Consider the following 8,007-nt stretch of genomic DNA (forward strand, 5'->3'; position numbering starts at 1 on the left):
TTTGGCCTTTTTGGCTTCAGGTTACCAAAAAATATGCTTAAGTGGATCTGTAATCTTATTAGTGGAGAGAGTCCCTCCTCTGGGGTAGATTGTAGCCCATCCACACTTTGTCATCCTGGGTAGTTCTTGACCATTTCTTTCCATAGATTCATCCAATCTCTTTTTCTTTCAGTATGTCATGGACAGCAGTTAGGGCTCTCAGTCTGTTGTCCCTTTTCCATATCATTTTTAGCCATAAAATGGTAAGTTATTTTTGTCGCTTTTGATGCACAAGTCACTGTTGATAATAGGCTGCTTAACCCTGCCATGCATCTTTCGGTTCCTCATTGGTTCGCTTGGAGTTTTTCTTCTTCTGAGTTGAGGCTGTTCTTAGATTTGCAGTCATGTGGAATCCACAGAATGATACTTATTTGAATGTATCTGGGACCTGTAATTTAGTTGTTTTGGCTGCTTCCTTTATTCATACATATCATAACCCTTCTGTGACTTAGTGAATGGTCTTAGAGAGTTAATGTGATTGAAGAATTCATAACCCAAGACTAACTTGGTGAAGAGCCTGCTTAGGGAACATTGTTGTTTAAAAAAAAAGAGTTTGTGTTTCTAGACACACATATCTACATCCGTTTACATATGCAGACCAGTGTGTACCTATTAAAAGCAAGAAAACTGCCTGCTTTTGAGTGACACCAAAATTCACTGCATTCACAGATTGTTTCTGCTAGCTTTGGTGTGACATAAGCCATTGTCTTCAATATACTTTGGTGGTACATTGTGTGTGTACTGCTGAGTTATTTTTATTGTATTGGTTTGTAAATGTGGCATTGCCCACTCCAGTGTGCCCTGCACTCAGCTGCCAGATTGATCTTCCTAAAGTGCAAGTCTGACCATGTCACACCCACCCCATCTCCTTCCCAAATTCAGTAAACTCCATTAGTTTGCTATCACTTCTAGGTTCAAATATAAAATCCATTGTTTGGGATTCACAGCCCTTCACAACCTGGTCCCCTCCTAGTTTTTCAGTTTTCTTACACTTTATTCTCTTCTCTCTTCCCGCGTATTTTCCAGTCCAGTGACAAAGGCCTCCTTTCTCTCCTTGAACGAGATCATCTACCTGCCAAATCTGAGCATTTTCATTGACTGTTTTCCATACCTAGAATACTTCCTTCATATCTGCTTTTTGGCAAGTCTGTGATAAAATCTCATCTTCTGTGAGAAGACTTCTCTGATTCACCTTAATGCTAGTGCCTTCCCACTATTGATTAATTTCCTGTTTACCCTGTACTTGTTTATACAGAGTTGTTTCCATGTTGTCTCCCTGATAGGTTGTGAGCTTCTTAAGAGCGAGTACTTTTTTGTGTCTTTCCCTATCTCTGATCCTCAGCATAGTGCTGGAACCCAGGTACTTAAGAAATGCTTACTGACTGACTGAATTAAAAGAAAGAAGTTCCAGTGCATTTCCTTCTTATGACTTTGAGCTTGGTCATATGATTTAATAGCCCTGTCTCCATTTTGCCAATGATAGTCATTCCTTCTCTTCTAATAAGTAGATTTTTGACAATAAGTAAGATTTTGTCTGAAAATAGTGATTTTCAGGGGAAAGGTGGTGGCATTTTCACAGTGTGATTTGGAGGTTAATTAGTTTAGTTAATTGGCAGAGTTGACCTTTGCAGTGGGTTGATAGAAATGGTCATGGCTGAGAAATTGCAGGAAATACCTAGTTTGGCTATCTGAACATTGATTAAAGTTCATTAAACTGTTGCCAGATGCCATCTGAAAGACTGGTCAAATAGTATTTTTAAAATAATGGTACTCTTTATAGGTTTCATTCTAATTATGATGTACATATATTTAATTCCAGTTGTGAAATGTTGGCCATTATAACTGAATTGGGGGAAAAAACCCTGGCTATAGACTCAGAGGGTCAGGGTTCAATTCCTGACTGTTTCTACCTGTGACATTGGGCAAGACACTTCATCTTTCTGGAACTCAATTTCCTCATCTGTGATATGAAGGTTGGAATTGGACTAAATCTCTTGAGTTTCTTTCAGTTCTAAGTCTGTAATACTATGGTTCCTTAAGAATGTCATAGATCTTCCTGGCATAAAAGGCAAATACTTAGAGCAAGGAGCATCGTGTTTCCCTCCTTATTATGGACAGTAGAAATGTGCATTTGTCTACTTAATACTTGCAAGCTCTTAAGAAACACCTGTTTTCCCGTTGACATCTTGGCTATTTCTGGGCACAGTTGTCAGTATGCAAAGTTGTTGTAATCTGGATAGGTCCACTGAATGTCAGCATCCATCTCAGCGACCTTCCACTCTCTTTCTAAGAACTTTTGTTCCCTGAAGTAGTTTTCCCTCCACCTGTCCCTTGTGTTAGTACTCCTCAAGATTTAGTCTTGTGTTCTGTGTACTTCTTTAATACCCTTTCTTGGGGATCTTATCTACTTTGATTGCTTTAGTTATTATCACTTGTGGTGGTGATTCCCAGATCTTCATCCCTAAGCCTAACTTTTCTCCTGAATGTTTGTTCTTCATTTTCAACTTCCAGTTGACATTTACTTTTCTTTTTTGATTGTCCTGTTATCTCAGACTCACAACGTCTGAAATGAAAATTTCTGTTCTGAATCAAAAAGGCTATCTTAGAAAGTGAAGGCCTCCCACTCCCTGGAAGTCTTCTAGAAAATGCTGGGTGATACTTTGGCAAGGTGCGTTGTAGAAGAGATTGTCCCTGCCGCTAAAATTCTTCTGGACAGTTCAGAAATACCAATGTCCACGTGAATTGAGCCTTAGGAGTAAACATTCGCCCCAATCTGTGCACAAAACTACTGAGATGACTGTAAGCATGTGTCTCAACAGAAGTGCTTAATGAGTACACTAGACACAGAAGGTGTTCTGTTTATGTTCTGAAACCAGATTTGGGAAAAATTGGAATTGATTAACTTAAGTTCAAAGTCAAATGTAAATAATACATTTCCCGGAGGTCCTTTCTGATGAAATAGAAATGAGGCTTCCTAATATGGACAAAACTTTAGAAATTTGAAATGAAACAACAAATTCAGAAAGTTGATTCTCTATTGTAAATCCTTAAGGAGATTTGTGGAAAAAATGAAGACTATTCATTGAGAGGTTTCTTGGGGTAGTGTGATGAGTATTAGTCTTGAAGCCAGAAAACCTATTTTCAGTTTCTTGCTGTGATGCTGTGGCTAGGTGAACCTGGGTAAATCACTTAATCTTTCAGAGATCATCTCAAAAATAGGGCTATACCACCTATTTCATCTGTAAAATGCTTATAAGGAGAGAATGCTTTGAAAACTTAATGTACAGTGTAAAATGAGTTATTATTTGATGTGCCTATAGAGCCTCTTTTCACGAAACCATAATTTGGCACTTTAAAGAAACTCATTTTGTCCCTTAGAACAGTTTTTTGAAATTGTGTTATTTCTAAGCTTAGAGTTTTTAGGATTGATTGTTTTTTATAGATTTCATAGATTGTTTTATTTTTTTTCATTGCTTTGGACTTATGGGTCGGGTCTCAAGGAAGTATTTCCTTACCTGACTGTAATTAGATGCAAACTCTTTCAGGTGGTATAGAATCATTAGCATCACTTGTTCTGGCTTAGCTTTCTCAGATTCACAAAAAACTCTTTTCAGACAACTGTTTTCAAACTATACCCATTACTCTTATGGAAATTATATAAAAACCACTGTCGATCTTCCTGCTTCACCTAAGCTGTGTTTGTGATTATCCCTAAGCTAGATGGTCTTCTGTACTTTTGTCTGTTATCCTGCCCTATCTGAAACCATACTAGAAGTTTCCTGGAAATGATTTTAAGTCATATTTACTAGAGAAGTATTTGATTAGGTAAGTGTGTTAGTGCTTTGAAAGATACATAAATTTGTTTTTAAGCTTTTCCCTCAGGTCACTTAAGATGAGATTTAAGTTCATTTTTAACCCTATAATTAAAATCATATGAAATACTAGTTTTGCTCCTTATGAAATTAATTTAAATGTTAACCTATTTTTATATTCCAATGTGAACCCTGACCATATTGTTTGATTATATTTTAAGATACCTAAAAAAAAGATGTTTTGTTTCGATATACTTCCCAGTAAGAATAGAAATACCACTGCCAACTATATTTCCCCCCCAAACTCTTAAGCAAAACCACCAAATAGAGTGCTAACACATAAAATGACACTTTTTACTTTTGTTTACTTATTGTTAATGTTGTGTTGCATTATCTTTTTTTTTTAAGACCTGATTTTAATAATTTTTTCCTCTGTAAGGTTTTGCAGTGACCTTTGGTCAAAGTCATGTAACAATTGGCATATAGTATAATTTGATGTGTAAATGTCTTAAGTGCATCTTGAATCAGAAGGTGGTTTTGAGATTTTCTCCTTTGCATCAGAATTTCTCCAGTAGCATCAATAATTGCAGATCAGCAGTGCTAAGATTCAAGTTCTTGAAGTTCCAGGCCTCCAAGGGTTAACTCACTTTCCTCAGTTGGGATTTGAATTGCTTGTCAGGGCTCAGGTCACTATCATTGTTAAGTGACAGATGTCTTCCTGAAAATCCCTTGCATCTTTTCTTGTGATGTAAAGTTCAGTGACTGCCATGATAGGGTGTTGTTCTTTAATAACTGTTAAATTTATTCTTCAGAGAATTTGCCAAGATATCCTGTTGCTTCTGGAGGACTCCCTTGACACCATACTTTGCATTTTCTTTTGCATAATGCCTAGAGATTTAGAATCATTGTATTCCCAGTTGTCTAGCTTCTGTATCTTTGGTTTAGTACTGATGAAATACTTGTAAATCTCCTTTTTTCTAGTAGCTTTGGGTAGCAGCTGGGGCATGGCAGTGAGGTCCCTGATCCACAATTCCAGCGAGCCCCCAAGCACGAGCAGATAGACCAATCCAGAGTGGCTACTGCAGGATGAAGCTGGCACAACTTGGTGTCCTTCAGAGGTAGTCATGTAATGTTTTCTATTTATATTCTTCATGAAGCTCTTTTTGCAGGTTAGAAAGTTTCTACAGGGAAAGGCCATACCTCACTTGAGGATGCTGAACATTTGACTGTGTTTGACATGGAGAAGGAATGGGCCAAGTCTGGGGTAGCATCTGTTTGAGAATTTGAAACCTACAACTTCTGTTGAAGCATGAAATTTTAAAATCTGAGAAGACCACCACCTTCATGTTATTTCTAATTAAGTGATGTTTTCTTAAGATGAAATTTGATTCTAAATATTTAACAGAAAGCATGTAACTCTGATTTTAAGGTATGAATTCTATGTAATGAAATACAGTTATCCTTTCCACATCATTGGGGTTAAGGAAGTGGTGCCCTCATGATCTGGAAAATCCACGTAAAATTTTTTGGCTGTCCCTTCATACTAGAGAAGTCTTTTTTCTTTTTTTTTTCCTTTTATGAGGTACTTAACAGTACATTATGGTAAAATTTGGGTTAAGTATTTGGTGATAGGCTATGTGTACGTCAGTGTAAAGTAAAAATACCGTGTGAGAAAAGGACTTTTTCTGTGTCATCTGCTGTCCTTTAAGTGTCATCTGCAGCTTCCACAAAACTCCCCCAAAATTCCCACTTAGTTTCTTATGCGGACCAGCAATATATTGAGACTGTGATGGGGAAAGTGGTGAAGTGGAATGGGTAACTGTCCTTTTTTTCTACATTCAAATCAAGGTTAGAAACTTTAATTGTTATTTATTCAGCAAGTAAAATGAATTAGATTTAGCAAGTAATAAATAATGTTATATAAAAATAAAACAGCATGTTATTTTTCCCATGTGAAGATCAATTTCTTTTTATGTTATAAATGCATCTTAAAGGCTAGCATGGAATGGATTTTGATTTGGTGCGTTGCCTTTTGATTTGAGAAAAACATACACCTAAGAGTACAAAAATTTATTCATCCAAGTTGGGGATTTTGGAAGGTCACTGCAATACTGTGTATGGATACATACATGCAGATTTGTGTATATGTTTAGTTTGCATAGTTCTGTGCGGTTCACTATTGTCCTTGTTTGCCATTTACAGAATCTCAATTTTCGTAAACTGGTTAGTTTTATCAACTATTTAGTAGCCTTTTTAAAAAAAAAACTCGATTGGAGAGATCACGGATCAGAATCTACCTTGTGACTTTGTGAGAGAACTTTGTGACTGGATAGTGGAGTTATTTGAAAGCCTTCTTGATTACATAACAGGTTAACCAATTCCAACATCCATTATCGGTTAGTTAAGAAAGTCTGTTTGAATCACTAAATCAAAAAGACATTTATTTTTGTCATTCAGGATACGTGTGTATCAAATGGAAAAATGGTACCACCAGAATGCGTTCAACAACCCATTAAGAAAAAACAAAATGATAAAATAATGTTTGTTTTAAAGTTTACTTTTTTAGGAAAAGTGTTAATTGAACCAATGGTCATTTTAAAGAAAACAACTTTTAAATTAGTTTAATAATATTAGCAAATATAGATTCTTAAGTTAGCTGGACATTTGTTAAAATCCAAATGTAGAAACATCTATTTTTAGTAAAGAAAAGAAACTAAAAGAATGGAAGCACATTATTTTCCATGTCCACTTCCTGTCCCTTTTCTACTTGTATATCTATGTTTTCTTATTTTTTTATTTAGTTGCTTTGAATATCATTTCTTCATTTTTTTATTCTATATTACATTATTTAGAACTTTACATATTTATATTCACATTTGCTATATTTATAGCAATCATAATTATAGTAATGTACCACAGCTTCAATGACTTCTCAGTTGTTGGGCACATAATTTCAATTTTTTTTCATTATTACAAAGAGAGTAGCTAAATATATGTGTGTATATATATATATTTTTTTCCATAGAATAATAGATTTAAAGCTAGAAGATATTTAGTGGCCATTAAGTCCAACCCCCTTAATTTACAGATTTTTTATAGATTTTTTTCTGTCTTTTAATAACATCATTAGTATATTATATTAACCTCTTAATGAGACTATTATGTTAAAAGATATGACTAATTTTGTAAATTCTTAGGATAAGATTCAGTTGTACTAACATATGCTTGTTTTCTCATAGTGCTGCCAAATATTGAATTTTTGGGGTTTTTTTGGTGTTTTTGCCTGACAAGCACTTGTATCTTAAAGTTGTTTTGATTTGCTTTTCTCTTAATTGTGAATTTTAAAAGTTTTCAAATAATTCACTAATGATTTTTTTCTGCTTTTCCCCTAAAATGTCTTTTATATCCATTGTGAAATGAGTATTCCTTTGAAATTTTATGTTTATTATAGATTGTAAACATCTGGGTTTTTTTTTCATTTTTAATATTTTATCGTTCCCCCAATTACATGTAAAACTATTTTTAACATTCTTTTTTTTAAGTTTTATGTTCCGAATTTTATCCCTCCCTTACTTCCTCTGCCCATTTGAGATGGTAAGCAGTCTGATATAGGTTATACATAGGCAATCATGTAAAACATTACAGTGTTAAAAATTTCGTGGAAGAAAACTTGAACCAACACCAAAAAAGTGAGAAATAGTATTTTTCCATCTGTATTCAGACGCCGTCAGTTCTTTCTCTGGAGGCAGGGTAGGATTTTTCATCCTGAGTCCTTTGGGATTATCTTGAATAGTTAAGTCACTCACAGTTGTTCATTGTACAGTATTGTGTTATTGTGTGTGTTCTCCTGAATCTGTTTACTCTCTCAGTTCATGTAAGTCTTAACAGGTTTTTCTGAAATCATGCTGCTTGTCCTTTCTTGTAGCACAATAATTTTCCATCACTATCATATATTGCTGGCTCAAAGGGTGTACGTCCAGTTTTAGAGCCCTTTAGGCACGGTTCCAAATTGCTCTGCAGAATGGTTGGATCAGTTCATAACTCCACCAACAGTGCATTAGTGTCCCAGTTTTCCCACATCCCCCCACTTTTATCATCTTCCACTTTGAACGTCAAATTTTTATGAAGTAGATTCAATCATGATTTTTTTTCATAA

This window comes from Phascolarctos cinereus, unplaced genomic scaffold (assembly GCF_003287225.1).
Source record: "Phascolarctos cinereus isolate Bilbo 61053 unplaced genomic scaffold, phaCin_HiC Scaffold_5;HRSCAF=322, whole genome shotgun sequence".
NCBI lineage: Eukaryota > Metazoa > Chordata > Mammalia > Diprotodontia > Phascolarctidae > Phascolarctos > Phascolarctos cinereus.